Below are 24,745 nucleotides of genomic sequence, written 5' to 3'. Positions count from 1 at the left end.
ATCGTTAATCCTCACGAGAATGAAGGAAGCTACTCCCTTACTGTATAATGAAATCGTGATTTTTGTAATGCTTTTTCCAAATCAAATAAGCTCTCAAAACTAGTTCTTTCTCTCTCCTCTTTCCTGGTTTTGGGTAAAAGACTATTCTTAGTAGATGATCTGGTACATAATGAGCACTGCTGGGTTGGCTGCACACACACGTACAACAACATGAACCCAACAAGTAGACAAACATCACTCTCCTTTCATGGCATTTGTCGTTTCTAATGGCTGAGTAATATTCCATTGTATCATAGACCACAGATTCTTGTTGTTGTTGTTGTTGTTTTCTCAACTTTATTGAGGTGGTGGGGGGAGTCAGGGAAGGAAGAGGTGTGGACTTGAAGGTTTTTGTTTTTTTAATGCAAAATAATTTATTTTGTGTTTGATAACCAGATGAGACGATAAGGGTGATGGTGCTCATGCCCATTACGCCGGCTCCAGGTGAAGTGCTCTAGGCTTCCGGCTCACTCTGCTACCTAAGAAGGTCTTTCTCAGCTTTAGCTCTACCAATGCTTTGTGACTCAGCGCCTTGCAGGTTTGGGCATTATGGAAACTTTCACAGACTTGCTGAAGGGATGGTGCCCTCGATGCTGGTTTCCACCTGGGGTGACACTTCGCCACCGTCAATCCAGGGGGATTTGGGAATGCGGGAATTGGAGTTTGTAGGCCAGCAGCAGCCTTCACATCCACCTGGCATGGTTCTGTCCAGGCCAGTATGGGAGGGGTACACCTGAGTGATAAGCCGGTGGCGCCCTGGGCCAGGATTCTGCAAGTCTGCCGGCTTAGGATGAATCATCTGAGCCTGGCCATCTGGATAGAAGACCTGGACCTTCACAGCACTCTGAGGGTCCTGGACATTTCCAGGGTCACATCGACATGCAGGGCCACAACCAATCCAGATGTAAACTGCAAGGGGTTGTCTGACTCACCTGCTGGCTCAATGATGCTGGCTGAAGTGTGTGGATCTGCTCTGGAAGGGGGAGGTGGCAAGAAGGTACTCTGCCTCAGCATGGTCCGTAGAATTTTGACCACTTCCACAGGTTTGGATGTCATGAGTCGGGGCATAAGGTCAAGAAGTTTGTCCACAAAGCTGTCCTTTAGGTGGGGCAAATCCGCAATAAAACACCTCTGAAAAAAGTCCACTTCCTGTAAAAAGTTTTGACACATCCAAATAAGGGGTCAACTCCTCGAGTAGTCCGTGCTGTTACTATAAGTTGCAAGGCTTTGGCCTGCAGCCTCAGGTGATGTATAATCACCACCTGTTTATTCTCCACACCACTGTACATGAACTCCATTTGGTAGGTCTCTTCCATGATCTGTTTTGCTGCTGTGGAGGCCAAGTCACTCTGCTTCAAATATAAAGGGGCAGCCACATTCCAGAGCTTTTCTTGCAAGGCCTTGAGGAGAAGAAGCTGACACCAAAGATAGGTAGCCGAGAACTCCTGGCAGCGACTCCTGCTAGTTCAGACTGAAGTTCTCCACGTTTTTGAAGATCCTGGATGGTGAACTCCAGCAGCTTCTGGGTTCCCTGAGGGTTCCGGTGCTCTGAAGACTGTACACCCTTCAGAGCTCTGCTGCAGGAACTGATGGGACGGGTCCTCATGGGGCGCAATACCGGGAGAAATGGCCGATGACACTAGTTTTCTACCTGGTAACCTTAAGGCAGGAACAAGATGAGAAAGGACTGTCTCAGAGGTAGGCATAATGCCTGAAGGTATGATCTGAGAACAGTGCTGGCATTGTTGAACAGGTTTTAGCAGCATTAAAAATAAGAACCAAAACTGCAATGTAAGCTGGTTCATCCATGTCTGGTTCAGCTGTGTCAAAAAATGGATGGGTGCTCAGGAGCTCTGGCACCAAGGGAAGCACCAGGGTTGGATGCCGACTTCCCAGAAACTTCAAGCACTTCCATATAGAGTCCCTATCAGTAGGGTACTTGGTTAAATTTTTCAGCAGCTCCGCCAGTGCAAGATGAATCCCTTCTTTAGTCGAAACATTAGTACAGCATAAAAGTTCATGAAGAGCCTCTCGAATATCTCTGGATGAATCCTCTAACACAGCCAGGACAGTGTCAAGCTGATCCTCTCGGAGAGTGATATTATTAGAAATTTTTCTCATGCTGTGTATGGGCTGCAGATGTACTTCCTCAATTTCATCATTAAACATGTCAACCAGGAAATCAGGGCGGCACTTCTCCGCAAAAGAAGGTGAAGATTGGGCCAGCACGCAGAGAGCCTCCACAGCAGCAATGAGGACCTCATACATCTCATCTTCCAATCCCTGAACAAAGGCTCCACAAGCTCCTGACTCAATCAAGTTCACAGCTCCTGTATCTATTTCTTCTTTGGGAGCATCACCTCCTCACTTTCTGCCACTGGAAAACTCTCCTGACCTGTAAAGTTCCTTGGCATGTTCATGTGCAGTGCATTTTCTCCTGAGATCGGACATGAGCTTCTTGTCGAGTGTTTGCTCCAGGAAATGAGAACTGACTTGTTCCATTGAGCCCAACAGCTTTGCAGCCTGAACTCGAACCACCCAGGAGCCATCATTGACCATGGGGCAAATTTTTCCAAATGCATCACCAACTAAGCGAATTTCTTCATTAGAAGAAGGAATGGGGACAACGCTTTCAGGATAGAGCTGACTGACAACCCAGATAAGTTGGACTGCAGCACTGCGCCCTTGTTCATAGTCATCAGACAACAATTTACAGGCCTGATTATAAATTGCTTGGTGTAATTTCAGTCCTCTCTCATGAAGCTGCAACATGGCTTTTATAGCTGCTGTTCTGACACGTGGGTCTTGGTCACTGAAGTAATCCCCTATCATCTTCTGGACATCTCTGACAGCTAGGCCTTCTCCATCTTTTGTGACACTTTTCTCCAAAGAGCCAAGATTGCCAAGTAATTGCAGGCACTTATTTCTTACACCATGAGACGTATCTGTGAGGTGCTTGCAGGCTACATCAACTAATCCCATCTGGATAGCTTGATTCTCTGGGAGTCTGGTGCCAGTTGCAAGCAAGCTGTCCAACAGTTGAGCAAGGACTTGATGAGACTTTTCATTCTGCAGGATGTTAATGGCATCATCCATAATGCAGTCTGGTGAAAATCCTGCAGTCTTTGATAATAAACCCAACAATGATGCAATTTTCAGTCTCACAGATGGATCATTCTCCATAATAATGTTCCAAGAGAATCCTAACTACTCCTTCCACACTTTCTGCTTCAACAGGCTTTCTGGCAAACTGGAGTAGATACTGCAAAGCATCCGCTGGGAAGGGAGCTTTACACAGATCTACGTGGAGTGCTGCAGATTTACTTGGTTTTGTCAATCGCAGTTTCTTGGTTGCAATTTCCTCCTGTTGTTGCTGGACCTCCTTAGTGAATTCGTCGTACACTCGTTTCTTTAGGTGAGCCGCCATGACTTCCCGCCAGACCACAGCTTCTTGATCCATCATCTTTCGATGGACACCGAGGTTCCTTCCACAGTTTGGCTATTGTGGACATTGCTGCTATAAACATTGGGGTGCAGCTGTCCCGGGTATTATGCTGAGTGAAAACAGTCAATCGGAAAAGGACAGACATTATATGGTCTCATTCATTTGGGAAATATAAAAATTAGTGAAAGGGAATAAAGGCAAAGGAGAGAAAATGAGTGAAAGTATCAGTGAGGGTGACAAAACAGGAGACACCTAACTCTGGGAAACAAACAAGGGGTAGTGGAAGGGGAAGTGGGTGGGGGTGGGTGACTGGGTGATGGGCAATGAGGGGGGCACTTGGCGGGATGAGCACTGGGTGTTGTGCTATATGTGGACAAATTGAACTCCAATAAAAAATTAAAAATTCTGGGGATCCCTGGGTGGCGCAGCGGTTTGGCGCCTGCCTTTGGCCCAGGGCGCGATCCTGGAGACCCGGGATCGAATCCCACATCGGGCTCCCGGTGCATGGAGCCTGCTTCTCCCTCTGCCTGTGTCTCTGCCTCTCTCTCTCTCTCTCTCTCTCTCTCTCTGTGACTATCATAAATAAATAAAAATTTAAAAAAAAAATTAAAAATTCAAAAAAAAAAAGAAAATGGGCCCTTTATGTAAAATAAGCAAACATTTAACTGATGTATTCAGTAGGTCCAATAAATGGAAATGTATGACACTAAAAAAAAAAAAAAACACCAGGGAAATCTTCAGGGTTCTAAAGTATGTCATTGTTTTTCAAAAGATATCCGAGTGATATAAACAGGAACACCACAAGTACAGAAGTAAAAGCTGCTGAAGGCACAGATACGAACAATTTCACTACTATGTTAAATGCCGTAGATCATCATGAGAAAGATTTAAATGCATCAGTAAATAAGAATCTTTAAGTTTTGGACACAGTTTTTTTTTTTAACATAAGCAAATATGCAATAATGTATTTCAAATGTGAAAAAGTACCTGTACCCATGGCCACCCTGGAGGAAGAGCATGCCAAGGGGCATGCTATCGGGATCCCCCACATGACAGAGCAGCCACCTGCCTCAGTGAAGCAACCGACTTCGGCCACTGAGCAACATCCTAAACGAAATCAAGAGCCCGCCAGAGCTACTACACTGGGGCAAGCTGAAACTTATGGGCCTGAGCAGTTTGAGCCGGGCATGGCAGTTGGTGCTGAGTGCATGGCCCGAGCCGAGAAGCTAGCTGCTGAGGCCAAGTCAATTTACAAGGCAGTCACACCTCTGATTCACTGTCCCGACCTGGAGGAGCCACCTACACACTTGGCCACCCTGCAACAAGAGCTCCCCCAGGTGCCCACTATCAATGTCCCCGGCATGCCATGCCAAAGGAATCACCTGCCTCAGTGCAGCAACCAGCTTTGGCCCCTGAGCAACATCATGTCAGCAGCCCACCCCAGCTCTGAAGGTGGGGCCTGATGAAGCTTCTGGGCCTGAGGTGATCGAGCTGGGCAGGGCTGTCGGTGCTGAGTGCTTGGCCAGAGTAGAGATACCAGCTGCTGAGTTGAAGCCAATGCATGAGGTGGTCAAATCTCTGATTCACTCTCCCAACAAGGAGGACCCACGTGCAATCTTGGCCACCCTCGCAGTAGATCATGTCCCAGCGCATGCTATCAGGGTCTGCCACATGCCGGAGCAACCACTCGTCTCAGTGGAGCAAATAGTGTCCACCCCTGTGCAATATCCTGAACCACCTCAACAACTGGCCCCAGCTCCTACCTTGGGGCCTGCTAAAGCTTCAGGGCCAGAGGTGATTGAGCTGGTCATGGCTCGAGCCGAGAAGCCAGCTGCTCAGACCAAACCAATGCATGTGGGTGGTAACACCTCTGACTCACTGTTCCGACATGCAAGAGCTACCTGTACCCGTGGCCACCCTGGAGGAAGAGCACGCCCAGGTGCATGCTATCGGGTTCCCGCACATGCCGGAGCCGCCACCTGCCTCAGTGGAGCAAATGACTTTTGCCACTGAGCAACATCCTGAACCAAATCAAGAGCCTGCCAAAGAGACTACAGTGAGGCCAGCTGAAGCTTCTGGAGATGGAATACTTCCAAACTCGTTCTATGAGACCAGCATCACCTTAAGTCCAAAAGCAGACAAAGACCCCACCCGACCAAAAAGGAGAGTTATAGACCAATGTCTCCGATGAACATGGATGCAAACGTTCTCAACAATATACGACCCAATAGGATCCAACGGTACATTGAGAAGTTACTCACCGTGACCAGGTAGCATTTATCCCCGGGATGCAAGGCTGGTTCAACACTTGTCAAACACTCCATGTGACTGATCAGATCTGCAAGAGAAAAAACGAGAACCAGATGATCCTCTCAATAGATGCAGAGAAAGCATTTGACAAAATACGGCATCCATTCCTGATCCAAACGCTTCAGAGTATAGGGATAGAGAGAACATTCCTCAGCATCTTCAAAGCCATCTATGAAAAGCCCGCGGCAAATTATCATTCCCAAGGGGGAAATGCTGGGAGCCTTTCCCCGAAGAAGATCAGGAACGAGACAGGGATGTCCACTCTCATCACTGCAATTCAACATAACACTAGACGTCATAGCCTCAGCAATCAGGCAACAAAAAGAAATAAAAGGCATTCAAATCGGCCTAGAAGAAGTCAAACTCTCCCTGTTCACAGATGACATGATACCATACACCTGGAAAACCCAAAAGACTCGACCCCAAGACTGCTAGAACTCATACAGCAAATTCGGCAGTGTGACAGGGTACGAAATCAATGCCCAGAAACCAGTGGCCTTTCTACACGCTAACGATGAGACTGAAGAAAGAGAAATTAAGGAGTCAACCCCATTTGGGATGGCACCCGAAAGCATGCGCTACCTAGGAATAAACCTAACCAAAGAGGTCAAGGATCTCTATCCGAAAAATGACAGAACACGTCTGAAAGAGACTGAGGAAGACACAAAGAGATGGCAAACTATTCCATGCTCATGGATCCGAAGAATGAATATTGGGAAAACGTCAACGTGACCCAGGGCAATTTACACAATGCAATCCCTATCAAAATACCATGGACTCTCTTCAGAGAGCTGGAACAGATCATCTGAAGATTTGTGTGGAATCAGAAAGGACCCCGAATGGCCACAGGAAGAGTAGCCAAGAAAACCACAGCGGGGGGCAGTACAATGCCGGATTTCAGGTTGCACTGCAAAGCTGTGCTCACCAAGACAGTGTGGTACAGGCACAAAAACAGACACATCCATCAATGGAACAGAAGAGGAATCCAGAAGTGGACCCTCCACTCAGTGGTCAAGACCACATATTCGACCAAGCAGGAGAGACCATCCACTGGAAAAAAAGACAAGTCTCTTCCATAAATGCCACTGGGAATGCTGGACAGCCACATGCAGAGGAGTGAACCTGGACCACTGTCTCACACCAGACACAAAGATAAACTCAAAATGGATGAAAGATGTAAATGTGAGATTAGATTCCATCAAAACCCTAGGGGAGATCACAGGCAACACCCTTCCCGAACTTGGCCACAGCAACTTCATGCAAGATACACCCACAAAGGCCAGAGAAACAAAAGCAAAGATGAACTATTGGGACTTCATCGGGATGAGAAGCTTCCGCACAGCCAAAGAGACACTCAACAAAACCAACAGACAACCTCCAGAATGGGAGAAGCTACGTGCAAATGACCCGTCGGGTAAAGGGCCAGCATCCACGATCTCTAAAGAACCCATTCAACTCAACAGCAGAGAAACCAACCATCCAATCCGGAAATGGGCAAAAGACACGAACCGAAATGGCACAGAGCAAGACGTCGACGTGGCCGACAAGCCCATGAGAAAATGCGCCGCATCACTGTTATTTCCATCAGGGAAACACACGTCAAAAGCACAACGAAATCCCACCTTACACCGGTGAGAATGGGGAACATTGGCCAGACAGGAAACCACAATACTGGACAGGATGTGCAGAAAGGGGAACGATTTCAAAATTCAACAATTTCAGAGGTAGCCATATTCACCTGAAAGGGACCAAGGGGGAGGGGGGCATGCTGCCGGCCAGGCTGGGGAGCTTAGGGAGGGACCTGAGAGCGGGGAGGGGGTGGGGGGAGGAGGAACAGCCAAGGGCCTTGGGGGGCCTGGGGGGGCCCAGCAGCCCAGGCCCTCAAGCCACCGCCCCAAGGCCCTGCCCTGACATCGCAAGGTGCCTGCATCCTAACCCCTCTGAGCAGCCGCGGATGGGTTCGGCGGCACCTCCCCGAGCCCCGGTGGAGGGGCCCCACACCCTCCCTGAGCCGCTCCTGTGAGACCTGACCTGACACGTAGGAGGCCCCGCCGCCGCCCCCCTCCGAGAACAGGTGCCACCACTCCTCCCCCGCGCAGCCCTCTGCCCGGCACCCTGGCGGCCCAAAGGGTGTCCGCCGGGCTCGCCACGGGGGCGCCTCCATGCGGCCCCCAAGACTCACTGTCCCCCTCCGGTCCCTCCCAGGCACCCGCCGCGCCACCAGCGAGGGCCAGATGCCTCTCGCACAGCCACCCCGGGGCCCGTCACGCCTCCCGGGGCCCACGCTGACCTGCGCGCCGGGGGCCGAGGCCTGCAGAGCCGCTGCCGCGAGCCCGGAGCGCGGGGAACCGCGGGGAACCGCGGGGAACCGCGGGCCTGGACTGGGGGCGCGGCCGCGCAACCTCCTGCCGTGCCCAGGTCGCCGCATCTGCGCACAGCTCCTCCTGCGGCCACGCCCCGGCCCCCTTCAGGTCCCGCTCGGGCTCAGGCGCCTGGGCAAGCTCCCGCCCCGCCCCCGCCACGCCCCCCGCAGACCTGCCACACAGAGGCCCGCCCTCCGCGGAGCCTACAGGGGACCCGAGACCGCCTCTGCCTCCCCCCGCTAGTCTAGTCGGGGCGCCGGGGCCGAGGCCTTGCGCCCCGGCTCAGTCCCGAGGGACACCTGCTCACGGAGGCACGGAGCCTCTCTCTGGCTCTGTGTCTCCATCCCTGTCCCTCCGTCCCGGTCTCTGTCTCTCCCTCACTGTCTCCCTCGCTCTCCCTCCCGGTCTGGCCCTGTCTCCCTCCCAGTCTCTCTGCCTCTGCCCCCACCCCCATCTCTCTCTCTCTCCCTCGCCCTCCCTGTCTCTGTGTCCCTCCCAGTCTTTCTTCTCTTACTGCCTATCATGGCCTGTCCCTCGCTGTCTCTCTCTCCCTGTCTCAGTGCCTACCTTCTTGTCTCTCGGACTCTCACTTGTCTCCCTCCCTTTCTCATTCTCTCCATCCTGTCTCTGTCTCGCTGTCTCCTCCCTCCCTGTCTCTGACTCTCCCCTCCTGTCTCTCGGTCTCCCTCCCTGCACCTTGGTCTCTCCCCTCTGTCTCATCTCTCCCTCTCTGTCTCTTGGTCTGTCTGTCCCTCCCTGTCTCTAGATCCTTCCTTCCCTGTCCTGTGTCTCTCCCCCATCTCGATCTCTCACCCCCGTCGTCTCAGTCACTCCTCCCTGTCTCCATCTCTCTCTCCCTCCCTGTCTCTCGGTCTCCCCCTCGCTTTCTCTCCATCTCCCTGCCCACCTCTATCTATCTCTCCCTCCCTGTCTCTGTCCATCCCTCCACTTCTGTCTCTCCTTCCCTGCCTCGGTCTCTCCATCCCTGTCTCTCGCCACCCGTCTCCATCTGTCCCTCCCTGTCTGTGTGTCTCCATCCCTGTCTCTCTCTCATCCTGTCTCTCGGCCTCTCCCTCACTGTATCTCGGTCTCCCTCCCTGGCTCTGGCTCTCACTCCCTGTCTCTCTGTCTCCCCCTGCCTGTCTCTCTGTCTCCCCCTGCCTGTCTCTCGGTCTCTCCCTCCCTGTCTCTGGGTCTGTCCCTCCCTGTGTCTCGGTCTCCCTCCCTCTCTGTCTCTCCCACGGTGTCTAGATCTCACCCTCCTTCTCTCTGTGTCTCGGTCTCTCCCTCCCAGGCTCTCGGTGTCTCCCTACCTGTTTCCCTGACTCTCCCTGCCTGTCTTTCTGTATCTCCCTCGCTGTCTCTGTCTCTCCATCCCTGTCTCTCTGACTCTCCTTCCCTGTGTCTGTGTCTGTCTCTCCCCGCTGCCCCATCTCAGTCTGTCCCCGCCCTGCCCCCCCACCCCGTCTCCTCTCCCGCCCTCTCTCTGACTCTCGCTCCCTGTCTCGCCGACTCTCCCTTCCTGTGTCTCTGTCTCTCTTCGCGTCTCTGTCTCTCTGCCAGTCTCTGTGTGTCTCCCTTCGTGTCTCCCAGTCTCTCACTCCGTCTCGTTCTCTCCATCCTGTCTCTGTGTTCCCCTCTCTGTGTCTCAGTCTCCCTCCCTTTCTCTCTGACTCTTCCTCCCTGTCTCTCAGTGTATCCCTCCCGGGCTCTCAGTGTCTCTCTGTCTCTGTCTCTCCCTCCCTGTCTCTCTGACTCTCCTTCCATGTCTGGCTCTCTCCCTCCCTTCCTCATTCTTCCTCCTTGTCTCGGTCTCTCCCTCACCATCTCGCTGTCTCTCCCTCCCCATCCCTATCTCTCCCTCCCTGTCTGTGTCCCCCTCCCTGTGTCTGTCCATCCCTCCAGTTCTGTCTCTCCTTCCCTCTCCACGTTAATGAAACAAAGGATGAGAACCGTAGGATTCTCTCAATAGATGCAGAAAAAGCATTTGACCAAATAGACCATCCTTTCATGATGAAAACCTTCTGCTGGGTACGCATACTGGGAAAAAAACCTCAATTATCATAAAACCCATGTACAAACGACCCAGAGAGGGAACGTGCTCTTCATTGGGAAAAACCTGGAGCTTTTCCCTTAAGGTCAGGAACACGACAGGGTGTCCACCCTCAGCACTCTCATTCGGCAGAATAGTAGTGGTCCTCGCTTTCCCAGCGACATTCCGAAACAGGAAAAAAAAGGCATCCGGATCGGCAAAGAAGTCACACTCTCACTCTTCACAGAGGACATGACACTCTATGTGGGAAACCTCACACAATCACTAGACTAGATCGTACGTAAGGGATCTATCCAACAAGACGACCTAACTAACGATCGTGGGTATCTATGCCCTGAATGTGGGAGTTGCCACGGATATCAATCAATCGCTAAGCAAAGTTAAGACATACTTAGATAATAATACCCTTTTACTTGGAGACTCGAATACGGCGCTTTCTGCAATTGACAGGTATTCCAGGCACAGCATCTCCAAAGAAACAAGAGCACTAAAGGATACAGTGGACCAGGTGGATCTCACAGATATTTACAGAACTTTACATGCAAATGCAACTGAATTCACATTCTTCTCAATTGCACGTGGAACTGTGTCCAGAAGAGACCACATACTGGGTCACAAATCAGGTCATAATCGATACCAAAACTTTGGGATCGTCCCCTGCATATTTTCAGCCCATAATGCTCTGAAACTAGAGCTCAACCACAAGAAGTTTGCAAGGATTTCAAACACGTGCAGGTTAAGGACCATCCTGCTAAAAGGTGAAAGGGTCAACCAGGACATCAGAGAAGAATTAAGAAAATTCACGGAAACCAATGAGAACGAAGATACAACCAACCGTTCAGAATCTCTGGGATACAGCAAAAGCGGTCCCAAATAGGGGAAATACATCGCAATACAAGCATCAATCCAAACACTGGAAAGAACTCAAATACGAAAACTAACCTGGCACCTAAAGGAGCTGGAGAAGGACCAGCAAATGAAACCTTCACCCAGCAGAAGACGACGGTTAATAAAAATTCGAGCAGAACTCAATGAAATAGAGAGCAGAAGAACTGAGGAAACACATCCACAAAACCAGGTGGTGGACCTCTGAAAGAACCAATAAGAGAGAGAAAAACCATGAAGCCAGCCTTATTAAAAGAAGAGAGAAAAGACTCCAATTAACAAAAACACGAATGAGAAAGGAGAGATCACCACCACCACGTAGGAAATACAAGCGATCTGAAAAACTCATCCTGAGCAGCTATACGCCAATAAATTGGGCAATCGAGAAGAAACGAACGCATTTCCGGAAAACCACAAACTACCAAAAACGGAACAGGAAGACACAGAAAACCCCAACAGGTCAATATCCAGGGAGGAAATTAAAGCAGTCATCATCAAAGACCTCCCAGGACACAAAAGTCTAGGGCCGGGTGGCTTCCTGAAACACTGTGGAACACGTCGGAAAGAAACTGAGGAAGACACAAAGAGATGGAAAAGGGTTCCACGCTCCTGGGTTGGAAGAATTGATATTGGGGAAAATGTCAACGTGACCCAGGGCAATATACACAACTAATGCAATCCCTGTCAGAAATAGCACGGACTCTCTTCAGAGAGCTGGAGCAAGTCCTCTGAAGGCTGGTGTGGAATGCGAAAAGACCCCGAACGGCCACGGGAAGAGTCGCCAAGAAAACCACTGCGGGGGCAGCACAATGCCGGATTTCACGTTGTGCCACGAAGCTGTGACGGGCAAGACAGTGGGATACTGGCACAAAAACAGACACGCCGATCAATGGAACAGAAGAGAGCATCCAGAGGTGGACCCTCAACTCTATGGGCAACTAATATTCAGCCAGGCAGGAAAGACCATGCTCGGGGAAAAAGAAAAGACAGTCTCTTCAATAAATGCTGCTGGGAACACTGGACAGCCACACGCAGAAGAATGAAACTGGACCATTCCTCTCACACCATACACAAGGATAAACTCAAAATGGATGAAGGATCTCAATTTTGCAAGACAAGAGTCCATCAAAATCCTAGGGCAGGACAAAGGCAACAACACCCTTCTTGAACTGGGCCACAGCAACTTCGTAGAAATGACATCAGCCACGAAGGCCAGAGAAACAAGAGCGAAGAAAAGGATTGCTGGGACTTCACCAAGATGAGCAGGTTCCACACAGCAAAAGAAACACCCGACAAAACTCAAAGCCAACCCACAGAGTGGGAGAAGACATGTGCAAATGACCCTGTCAGGTAAAGGGCCAGCATCCAAGATCTCTGAAGAACTTCTGCAACTCCACAGCAAAGAGACCAACGATCCAATCCGGACGACGGGCAAGAGACATGAATGGAAATGTCACAGAGGAAGACTAGGCATGGCCGACAAGCACGTGAGACAATGCTCCGCATCACTGGCCGTCAGGGAGATATGGGTCAAAAGCACCACGAGATCCCACCTGACACACCAGTGACTGCGGTGAACGTTAACAAGATAGGAAGCAGCGAAGGTCGGCGAGGATGTGGCGAAAAGGGAACCCTCTTGCACTGCTGGTGGGAATGTGACCTGATGCAGCCACGCCTGGAAAACCGTGTGCAGGTGCCTCAGAGAGGTAACAACGGATCTGCCCTGCGATCCAGCATGGGGGTGCACTGGTGGAGATGTACCCCAAAGATACAGATGCGGGGAAACACCGGGACACGTGCACCCTGAGGTTTCGAGTTGCAATGCCCACGATAGCCACACTGCGGAAGGAGCCTCGGTGCCCATCGAAAGATGAATGGATAAGGAGGGCGAGTGGTCTCTGTACACGATGGAAGATTACTCAGCCATCAGAAACGACAAACACCCACCATTTGCTTCGATGTGGATGGAACCAGAGGGTATTATGGCTGAGTCAAAGAAAAAGAAGGCAGTCGGCGAAGGACAAACATTCTATGGTCTCGTTCTTTTGGGGAGTATGAAAAAAATAGTGAAAGGGAACAGAGGAGAAAGAAGAAAAAAATGAGTGGGAGATGGCAGAAAAGGAGACAGAACAGGAGAGACTCCTAACCCTGGGAAATGAACAAGGGGTGGAAGAAAGGGAGGAACGCGGGGGGCGGGGTTGACTGGGTGACGGGCACAGAGGGGGGCACTTGATGCGATGAACACTGGGGGAGTTACACTCGATGTTGGCAAAATGACCTCCAATAAGAAAGAAACCTATAAACAAACACACAAACCTCCCAAGACACAAAAGTCCAGGGCCAGATGGCTTCCCAGGGGAATTCTATCCAGCGCTTCAAGAAGAAAGACTACCTATGCTACTAAAGCTGCTCCGAAAGATAGAAAGAGATGGAATACTTCCAAGCTCGTTCTTGGAGGCCAGCATCACCTTAACTCCAAAACCCAAGACCCCAAAAGGGGACAATGCTGGACCGATGTCCCTGATTAAGGCGGACGCACACCTTCTCCACAAGATATGAGCCAACAGGATCCGACGGGACATGATTAAGAAGTTACTCACCACGACCCAGTGGGGTTAATCGCCAGGGTGCAAGGCTGCTTCAGCACTCGGAGAACACTCGATGGGCTTCATCAGATCTGCAAGAGAGAAAACAAGAACCAGATGATCCTCTCAAGAGACGCAGAGGAAGCATTTGACAAAATACGGCATCCATGGCAGATCCAAACCCTTCAGAGTATAGGGATAGAGGGAACGTCCCTCAGCATCTTCAAATCCATCTACGAAAAGCCCGTGGCAAATTATCATCCACAATGTGGAAACACTGGGAGCCTTTCTTCGAACATCAGGAACGAGAGACAGGGATGTCCACCCTCACCACGTCTTCTCAACATACTACTAGACATCTCGGCCTCAGCAATCAAGCGACAGAAAAAATAAAAGGCATTCACATTGGCAAAGAAGTAGTCAAACTTGCCCTCTTCACCGATGGCATGCATGGTACTGTACCCGGAAAACCCAAAAGACTCCACCCCAAGATCGTAGAACTCATACAGCAAATTCGGCAGCGTGGCAGGATCCTAAATCTATGCCAAGAAATCAGTCACCTCTCTATACGCCAACGATGACTCTGAAGAAAGAGAAATTAAGGAGTCGGTTCCAGTGACAACTGCACCCAAAAGCATGAGATACCCAGGAATACACCTAACCAAAGAGGTAAAGGATCTCTACCCGAAAAACCACGGAACACATCTGAAAGAAATTGAGGAGGACACTAAGAGATGGAAAACTATCCCATGCTCCTGGATTGGAAGAATTCATATATTGGGAAAATGTCAACGTGACTGACCCAGGGCAATTTACACATTGATTGCAATCCCTATCATCAAAAATACCAAAGGCTCCCTTCAGAGAGTTGCCACAAATCATCTGAAGATTAGTGTGGAATCAGACAAGACCCCGAATGCCCAGGGCAATATTAGAAAAGAAAACCACAGCTGGCGGCATCACAACGCCGGACTTCAGGTTGTGCTACAAGGCTGTGCTCATCAAGACAGTGTGCTACTAGCAGAAAAACAGACACACGGATCAATGGGACAGAAGAGAGAAATCCAGAAGTGGACCCTCAACTCTACGGTCAGGACCATATATTCGACCAAGCAGGAGAGACCATCCACTGGAAAAAAGACAGCCTCCTCACTAAAGGCTGCTGGGAACGTTGGACAGCCACATGCAAAAGAATGAAACTGGACCATTCTCTCACACCATACACAGAGATAAAACTCAAAATGGATGAAAGATGTAAATGTGAGATGAGATTCCCTCAAAACCCTAGGGGAGAACACAGGCAACGTCCTTCCCGAACTTGGCCACAGTAACTTCTTGCAAGATACACCCGTGAAGGCCAGAAAACAAAAGCAAAGATGAACTATTGGGACTTCATCGGGATGAGAAGCTTCCGCACAGCCAAAGAGACACTCAACAAAACCAACAGACAACCTCCAGAATGGGAGAAGCTACGTGCAAATGACCCGTCAGATAAAGGGCCAGCATCCACGATCTCTAAAGAACCCATTCAACTCAACAGCAGAGAAACCAACCATCCAATCCGGAAATGGGCAAAAGACACGAACCGAAATGGCACAGAGCAAGACGTCGACGTGGCCGACAAGCCCATGAGAAAATGCGCCGCATCACTGTTATTTCCATCAGGGAAACACACGTCAAAAGCACAACGAAATCCCACCTTACACCGGTGAGAATGGGGAACATTGGCCAGACAGGAAACCACAAATACTGGACAGGATGTGCAGAAAGGGGAACGATTTCAAAATTCAACAATTTCAGAGGTAGCCATATTCACCTGAAAGGGACCAAGGGGGAGGGGGGCATGCTGCCGGCCAGGCTGGGGAGCTTAGGGAGGGACCTGAGAGCGGGGAGGGGGTGGGGGGAGGAGGAACAGCCAAGGGCCTTGGGGGGCCTGGGGGGGCCCAGCAGCCCAGGCCCTCAAGCCACCGCCCCAAGGCCCTGCCCTGACATCGCAAGGTGCCTGCATCCTAACCCCTCTGAGCAGCCGCGGATGGGTTCGGCGGCACCTCCCCGAGCCCCGGTGGAGGGGCCCTACACCCTCCCTGAGCCGCTCCTGTGAGACCTGACCTGACACGTAGGAGGCCCCACCACCGCCCCCCTCCGAGAACAGGTGCCACCACTCCTCCCCCGCGCAGCCCTCTGCCCGGCACCCTGGCGGCCCAAAGGGTGTCCGCCGGGCTCGCCACGGGGGCGCATCCATGCGGCCCCCAAGACTCACTGTCCCCCTCCGGTCCCTCCCAGGCACCCGCCGCGCCACCAGCGAGGGCCAGATGCCTCTCGCACAGCCACCCCGGGGCCCGTCACGCCTCCCGGGGCCCACGCTGACCTGCGCGCCGGGGGCTGAGGCCTGCAGAGCCGCTGCCGCGAGCCCGGAGCGCGGGGAACCGCGGGGAACCGCGGGCCTGGACTGGGGGCGCGGCCGCGCAACCTCCTGCCGTGCCCAGGTGGCCGCATCTGCGCACAGCTCCTCCTGCGGCCACGCCCCGTCCCCCTTCAGGTCACGCTCGGGCTCAGGCGCCTGGGCAAGCTCCCGCCCCGCCCCCGCCACGCCCCCCGCAGACCTGCCACACAGAGGCCCGCCCTCCGCGGAGCCTACAGGGGACCCGAGACCGCCTCTGCCTCCCCCCGCTAGTCTAGTCGGGGCGCCGGGGCCGAGGCCTTGCGCCCCGGCTCAGTCCCGAGGGACACCTGCTCACGGAGGCACGGAGCCTCTCTCTGGCTCTGTGTCTCCATCCCTGTCCCTCCGTCCCGGTCTCTGTCTCTCCCTCACTGTCTCCCTCGCTCTCCGTCCCGGTCTGGCCCTGTCTCCCTCCCAGTCTCTCTGCCTCTGCCCCCACCCCCATCTCTCTCTCTCTCCCTCGCCCTCCCAGTCTCTGTGTCCCTCCCAGTCTTTCTTCTCTTACTGCCTATCATGGCCTGTCCCTCGCTGTCTCTCTCTCCCTGTCTCTGTGCCTACCTTCTTGTCTCTCGGACTCTCACTTGTCTCCCTCCCTGTCTCATTCTCTCCATCCTGTCTCTGTCTCGCTGTCTCCTCCCTCCCTGTCTCTGACTCTCCCCTCCTGTCTCTCGGTCTCCCTCCCTGCACCTTGGTCTCTCCCCTCTGTCTCATCTCTCCCTCTCTGTCTCTTGGTCTGTCTGTCCCTCCCTGTCTCTGGATCCTTCCTTCCCTGTCCTGTGTCTCTCCCCCATCTCGATCTCTCACCCCCGTCGTCTCAGTCACTCCTCCCTGTCTCCATCTCTCTCTCCCTCCCTGTCTCTCGGTCTCCCCCTCGCTTTCTCTCCGTCTCCCTGCCCACCTCTATCTATCTCTCCCTCCCTGTCTCTGTCCATCCCTCCACTTCTGTCTCTCCTTCCCTGCCTCGGTCTCTCCATCCCTGTCTCTCGCCACCCGTCTCCATCTGTCCCTCCCTGTCTGTGTGTCTCCATCCCTGTCTCTCTCTCATCCTGTCTCTCGGCCTCTCCCTCACTGTATCTCGGTCTCCCTCCATGGCTCTGGCTCTCACTCCCTGTCTCTCTGTCTCCCCCCGCCTGTCTCTCGGTCTCTCCCTCCCTGTCTCTGGGTCTGTCCCTCCCTGTGTCTCGGTCTCCCTCCCTCTCTGTCTCTCCAACGGTGTCTAGATCTCACCCTCCTTCTCTCTGTGTCTCGGTCTCTCCCTCCCAGGCTCTCGGTGTCTCCCTACCTGTTTCCCTGCCTCTCCCTGCCTGTCTTTCTGTATCTCCCTCGCTGTCTCTGTCTCTCCATCCCTGTCTCTCTGACTCTCTTCCCTGTGTCTGTGTCTGTCTCTCCCCGCTGCCCCATCTCAGTCTGTCCCCGCCCTGCCCCCCACCCCGTCTCCTCTCCCGCCCTCTCTCTGACTCTCGCTCCCTGTCTCGCCGACTCTCCCTTCCTGTGTCTCTGTCTCTCTTTGCGTCTCTGTCTCTCTGCCAGTCTCTGTGTGTCTCCCTTCGTGTCTCCCAGTCTCTCACTCCGTCTCGTTCTCTCCATCCTGTCTCTGTGTTCCCCTCTCTGTGTCTCAGTCTCCCTCCCTTTCTCTCTGACTCTTCCTCCCTGTCTCTCAGTGTATCCCTCCCGGGCTCTCGGTGTCTCTCTGTCTCTGTCTCTCCCTCCCTGTCTCTCTGACTCTCCTTCCATGTCTGGCTCTCTCCCTCCCTTCCTCATTCTTCCTCCTTGTCTCGGTCTCTCCCTCACCATCTCTCTGTCTCTCCCTCCCCATCCCTATCTCTCCCTCCCTGTCTGTGTCCCCCTCCCTGTGTCTGTCCATCCCTCCAGTTCTGTCTCTCCTTCCCTCTCCACGTTAATGAAACAAAGGATGAGAACCGTAGGATTCTCTCAATAGATGCAGAAAAAGCATTTGACCAAATAGACCATCCTTTCATGATGAAAACCTTCTGCTGGGTACGCATACTGGGAAAAAAAACCTCAATTATCATAAAACCCATGTACAAACGACCCTGAGAGGGAACGTGCTCTTCATTGGGAAAAACCTGGAGCTTTTCCCTTAAGGTCAGGAACACGACAGGGTGTCCACCCTCAACACTCTCGTTCGGCAGAATAGTAGTGGTCCTCGCTTTCCCAGCGACATTCCGAAACAGAAAAAAAAGGCATCCGGATCGGCAAAGAAGTCAAACTCTCACTCTTCACAGAGGACATGACACTCTATGTGGGAAACCTCACACAATCACTAGACTAGATCGTACGTAAGGGATCTATCCAACAAGACGACCTAACTAACGATCGTGGGTATCTATGCCCTGAATGTGGGAGTTGCCACGGATATCAATCAATCGCTAAGCAAAGTTAAGACATACTTAGATAATAATACCCTTTTACTTGGAGACTCGAATACGGCGCTTTCTGCAATTGACAGGTCTTCCAGGCACAGCATCTCCAAAGAAACAAGAGCACTAAAGGATACAGTGGACCAGGTGGATCTCACAGATATTTACAGAACTTTACATGCAAATGCAACTGAATTCACATTCTTCTCAATTGCACGTGGAACTGTGTCCAGAAGAGACCACATACTGGGTCACAAATCAGGTCATAATCGATACCAAAACTTTGGGATCGTCCCCTGCATATTTTCAGCCCATAATGCTCTGAAACTAGAGCTCAACCACAAGAAGTTTGCAAGGATTTCAAACACGTGCAGGTTAAGGACCATCCTGCTAAAAGGTGAAAGGGTCAACCAGGACATCAGAGAAGAATTAAGAAAATTCACGGAAACCAATGAGAACGAAGATACAACCAACCGTTCAGAATCTCTGGGATACAGCAAAAGCGGTCCCAAATAGGGGAAAGACATCGCAATACAAGCATCAATCCAAACACTGGAAAGAACTCAAATACGAAAACTAACCTAGCACCTAAAGGAGCTGGAGAAGGACCAGCAAATGAAACCTTCACCCAGCAGACGACGACGGTTAATAAAAATTCGAGCAGAACTCAATGAAATAGAGAGCAGAAGAACTGAGGAAACACATCCACAAAACCAGGTGGTGGACCTCTGAAAGAACCAATAAGAGAGAGAAAAACCATGAAGCCAGCCTTATTAAAAGAAGAGAGAAAAGACTCCAATTAACAAAAACACGAATGAGAAAGGAGAGATCACCACCACCACGTAGGAAATACAAGCGATCTGAAAAACTCATCCTGAGCAGCTATACGCCAATAAATTGGGCAATCGAGAAGAAACGAACGCATTTCCGGAAAACCACAAACTACCAAAAACGGAACAGGAAGACACAGAAAACCCCAACAGGTCAATATCCAGGGAGGAAATTAAAGCAGTCATCATCAAAGACCTCCCAGGACACAAAAGTCTAGGGCCGGGTGGCTTCCTGAAAACACTGTGGAACACGTCAGAAAGAAACTGAGGAAGACACAAAGAGATGGAAAAGGGTTCCACGCTCCTGGGGTTGGAAGAATTGATATTGGGGAAAATGTCAACGTGACCCAGGGCAATATACACAACTAATGCAATCCCTGTCAGAAATAGCACGGACTCTCTTCAGAGAGCTGGAGCAAGTCCTCTGAAGGCTGGTGTGGAATGCGAAAAGACCCCGAACGGCCACGGGAAGAGTCGCCAAGAAAACCACTGCGGGGGCAGCACAATGCCGGATTTCACGTTGTGCCACGAAGCTGTGACGGGTAAGACAGTGGGATACTGGCACAAAAACAGACACGCCGATCAATGGAACAGAAGAGAGCATCCAGAGGTGGACCCTCAACTCTATGGGCAACTAATATTCAGCCAGGCAGGAAAGACCATGCACGGGGAAAAAGAAAGACAGTCTCTTCAATAAATGCTGCTGGGAACACTGGACAGCCACACGCAGAAGAATGAAACTGGACCATTCCTCTCACACCATACACAAGGATAAACTCAAAATGGACGAAGGATCTCAATTTTGCAAGACAAGAGTCCATCAAAATCCTAGGGCAGGACAAAGGCAACAACACCCTTCTTGAACTGGGCCACAGCAACTTCGTAGAAATGACATCAGCCACGAAGGCCAGAGAAACAAGAGCGAAGAAAAGGATTGCTGGGACTTCACCAAGATGAGCAGGTTCCACACAGCAAAAGAAACACCCGACAAAACTCAAAGCCAACCCACAGAGTGGGAGAAGACATGTGCAAATGACCCTGTCAGGTAAAGGGCCAGCATCCAAGATCTCTGAAGAACTTCTGCAACTCCACAGCAAAGAGACCAACGATCCAATCCGGAAGACGGGCAGAGACATGAATGGAAATGTCACAGAGGAAGACTAGGCATGGCCGACAAGCACGTGAGACAATGCTCCGCATCACTGGCCGTCAGGGAGATATGGGTCAAAAGCACCACGAGATCCCACCTGACACACCAGCGACTGCGGTGAACGTTAACAAGATAGGAAACAGCGAAGGTCGGCGGAGGATGTGGCGAAAGGGAACCCTCTTGCACTGCTGGTGGGAATGTGACCTGATGCAGCCACGCCTGGGAAAACCGTGTGCAGGTGCCTCAGAGAGGTAACAACGGATCTGCCCTGCGATTCCAGCATGGGGGTGCACTGGTGGAGATGTACCCCAAAGATACAGATGCGGGGAAACACCGGGACACGTGCACCCTGAGGTTTCGAGTTGCAATGCCCACGATAGCCACACTGCGGAAGGAGCCTCGGTGCCCATCGAAAGATGAATGGATAAGGAGGGCGAGTGGTCTCTGTACACGATGGAAGATTACTCAGCCATCAGAAACGACAAACACCCACCATTTGCTTCGATGTGGATGGAACCAGAGGGTATTATGGCTGAGTCAAAGAAAAAGAAGGCAGTCGGCGAAGGACAAACATTCTATGGTCTCGTCTTTTGGGGAGTATGAAAAAAAATAGTGAAAGGGAACAGAGGAGAAAGAAGAAAAAAATGAGTGGGAGATGGCAGAAAAGGAGACAGAACAGGAGAGACTCCTAACCCTGGGAAATGAACAAGGGGTGGAAGAAAGGGAGGAACGCGGGGGGCGGGGTTGACTGGGTGACGGGCACAGAGGGGGGCACTTGATGCGATGAACACTGGGGGAGTTACACTCGATGTTGGCAAATGACCTCCATAAGAAAGAAAACCTATAAACAAACACACAAACCTCCCAAGACACAAAAGTCCAGGGCCAGATGGCTTCCCAGGGGAATTCTATCCAGCGCTTCAAGAAGAAGACTACCTATGCTACTAAAGCTGCTCCGAAAGATAGAAAGAGATGGAATACTTCCAAGCTCGTTCTTGGAGGCCAGCCATCACCTTAACTCCAAAACCCAAGACCCCAAAAGGGGACAATGCTGGACCGATGTCCCTGATTAAGGCGGACGCACACCTTCTCCACAAGATATGAGCCAACAGGATCCGACGGGACATGATTAAGAAGTTACTCACCACGACCCAGTGGGGTTAATCGCCAGGGTGCAAGGCTGCTTCAGCACTCGGAGAACACTCGATGGGCTTCATCAGATCTGCAAGAGAGAAAACAGAACCAGATGATCCTCTCAAGAGACGCAGAGGAAGCATTTGACAAAATACGGCATCCATGCAGATCCAAGAGTACAGATCCTTCAGAGTACAGGGATAGAGGGAACGTCCCTCAGCATCTTCAAATCCATCTACGAAAAGCCCGTGGCAAATTATCATCCACAATGTGGAAACACTGGGAGCCTTTCTTCGAACATCAGGAACGAGAGACAGGGATGTCCACCCTCACCACGTCTTCTCAACATACTACTAGACATCTCGGCCTCAGCAATCAAGCGACAGAAAAAATAAAAGGCATTCACATTGGCAAAGAAGTAGTCAAACTTGCCCTCTTCACCGATGGCATGCATGGTACTGTACCCGGAAAACCCAAAAGACTCCACCCCAAGATCGTAGAACTCATACAGCAAATTCGGCAGCGTGGCAGGATCCTAAATCTATGCCAAGAAATCAGTCACCTCTCTATACGCCAACGATGACTCTGAAGAAAGAGAAATTAAGGAGTCGGTTCCAGTGGACAACTGCACCCAAAAGCATGAGATACCCAGGAATACACCTAACCAAAGAGGTAAAGGATCTCTACCCGAAAAACCACGGACCACATCTGAAAGAAATTGAGGAGGACACTAAGAGATGGAAAACTATCCCATGCTCCTGGATTGGAAGAATTCATATATTGGGAAAATGTCAACGTGACTGACCCAGGGCAATTTACACATTGATTGCAATCCCTATCATCAAAAATACCAAAGGCTCCCTCAGAGAGTTGCCACAAATCATCTGAAGATTAGTGTGGAATCAGACAAGACCCGAATGCCCAGGGCAATATTAGAAAAGAAAACCACAGCTGGCGGCATCACAAACGCCGGACTTCAGGTTTTGCTACAAAGCTGTGCTCATCAAGACAGTGTGCTACTAGCAGAAAAAACAGACACACGGATCAATGGGGACAGAAGAGAGAAATCCAGAAGTGGACCCTCAACTCTACGGTCAGGACCCATATATTCGACCAAGCAGGAGAGACCATCCACTGGAAAAAAGACAGCCTCCTCACTAAAGGCTGCTGGGAACGTTGGGACAGCCACATGCAAAAGAATGAAACTGGACCATTCTCTCACACCATACACAGAGATAAAACTCAAAATGGATGAAAGATGTAAATGTGAGATGAGATTCCCTCAAAACCCTAGGGGAGAACACAGGCAACGTCCTTCCCGAACTTGGCCACAGTAACTTCTTGCAAGATACACCCGTGAAGGCCAGAAAACAAAAGCAAAGATGAACTATTGGGACTTCATCGGATGAGAAGCTCCGCACCGCCAAAGAGACACTCAACAAAACCAACAGACAAACCTCCAGAATGGGAGAAGCTACGTTGCAAATGACCCGTCAGATAAAGGGCCAGCATCCACGATCTCTAAAGGAACCCATTCAACTCAACAGCAGAGAAACAACCATCCAATCCGGAAATGGCAAAAGACACGAACGAAATGGCACAGAGCAAGACGTCGACGTGGCCGACAAGCCATAGAGAAAATATGCGCCGCATCAACTGTTATTTCCATCAGGGAAACACACGTCAAAGCACAACGAAATCCCCACCTTACACGGTGAGAAGGGGAACAGTGCCAGACAGGAAACCACAAATACTGGACAGGATGTGCAGAAAGGGGAACGATTTCAAAATTCAACAATTTCAGAGGTAGCCATATTCACCTGAAAGGGACCAAGGGGGAGGGGGCATGCTGCCGGCCAGGCTGGGGAGCTTAGGGAGGGACCTGAGAGCGGGGAGGGGGGTGGGGGGGAGGAGGAACAGCCAAGGGCCTTGGGGGGCCTGGGGGGGCCCAGCAGCCCAGGCCCTCAAGCCACCGCCCCAAGGCCCTGCCCTGACATCGCAAGGTGCCTGCATCCTAACCCCTCTGAGCAGCCGCGGATGGGTTCGGCGGCACCTCCCCGAGCCCCGGTGGAGGGGCCCCACACCCTCCCTGAGCCGCTCCTGTGAGACCTGACCTGACACGTAGGAGGCCCCGCCGCCCCCCCTCCGAGAACAGGTGCCACCACTCCTCCCCCGCGCAGCCCTCTGCCCGGCACCCTGGCGGCCCAAAGGGTGTCCGCCGGGCTCGCCACGGGGGCGCCTCCATGCGGCCCCCAAGACTCACTGTCCCCCTCCGGTCCCTCCCAGGCACCCGCCGCGCCACCAGCGAGGGCCAGATGCCTCTCGCACAGCCACCCCGGGGCCCGTCACGCCTCCCGGGGCCCACGCTGACCTGCGCGCCGGGGGCCGAGGCCTGCAGAGCCGCTGCCGCGAGCCCGGAGCACGGGGAACCACGGGGAACCGCGGGGAACCGCGGGGAACCGCGGGCCTGGACTGGGGGCGCGGCCGCGCAACCTCCTGCCGTGCCCAGGTCGCCGCATCTGCGCACAGCTCCTCCTGCGGCCACGTCCCGGCCCCCTTCAGGTCACGCTCGGGCTCAGGCGCCTGGGCAAGCTCCCGCCCCGCCCCCGCCACGCCCCCCGCAGACCTGCCACACAGAGGCCCGCCCTCCGCGGAGCCTACAGGGGACCGAGACCGCCTCTGCCTCCCCCCGCTAGTCTAGTCGGGGCGCCGGGGCCGAGGCTAAGAATGCATTTAACCAAGGAGGTAAAAAACCTATACTCTGAAAACAATAAAACACTGATGAATGAAACTGAAAACAAAACAAATGGAATGATAGGCCCTGCTTATGGATCAGAGGAATTAATATTTTCAAAATGTCCTTACTACCCAAGCAATCTACAGATGTAACACAATCCAAATCAAAATACAAATAGTACTTTCACAGAAGGCAAACAAATAATGCTAAAATTTATATGGGACCACAGAACATCCCAAATAGCCAATGTAATTTTTTTCCTGGTTTGGAAGATCCATTTTTAATTTTATATTTAAATTAAATTAATTGGAAGAGGCAAGATGGCAAAAGGGGGGGATCTTCCTTTCATCTCGTCCCCTTATTTAGCTAGATAACTCTCAAATCATCCTGAAA

The 24,745-nt window shown here is 51.8% G+C and overlaps 1 long non-coding RNA gene and 1 pseudogene across 1 annotated transcript; both read right to left on the bottom strand.

The window, feature by feature from the left end:
- Positions 1-563: 563 nt before the first annotated feature.
- LOC119878150 lies at positions 564-3,585 on the bottom strand (annotated as a pseudogene).
- A 2,158-nt stretch (positions 3,586-5,743) lies between these two features.
- LOC119878148 lies at positions 5,744-24,065 on the bottom strand. The gene is made up of 4 exons (XR_005386670.1): positions 23,987-24,065; positions 21,627-21,703; positions 13,696-13,772; positions 5,744-5,822 (listed from the first exon to the last, which is right to left on the bottom strand). It is a non-coding gene; the product is annotated as an uncharacterized LOC119878148 (long non-coding RNA).
- Between the last annotated feature and the right edge of the window lie 680 nt (positions 24,066-24,745).

This window comes from Canis lupus, unplaced genomic scaffold, assembly GCF_011100685.1.
Source record: "Canis lupus familiaris isolate Mischka breed German Shepherd unplaced genomic scaffold, alternate assembly UU_Cfam_GSD_1.0 chrUn_S1012H1180, whole genome shotgun sequence".
Classification (NCBI taxonomy): domain Eukaryota; kingdom Metazoa; phylum Chordata; class Mammalia; order Carnivora; family Canidae; genus Canis; species Canis lupus.
This window is presented reverse-complemented; position numbering and strand designations above follow the sequence as displayed.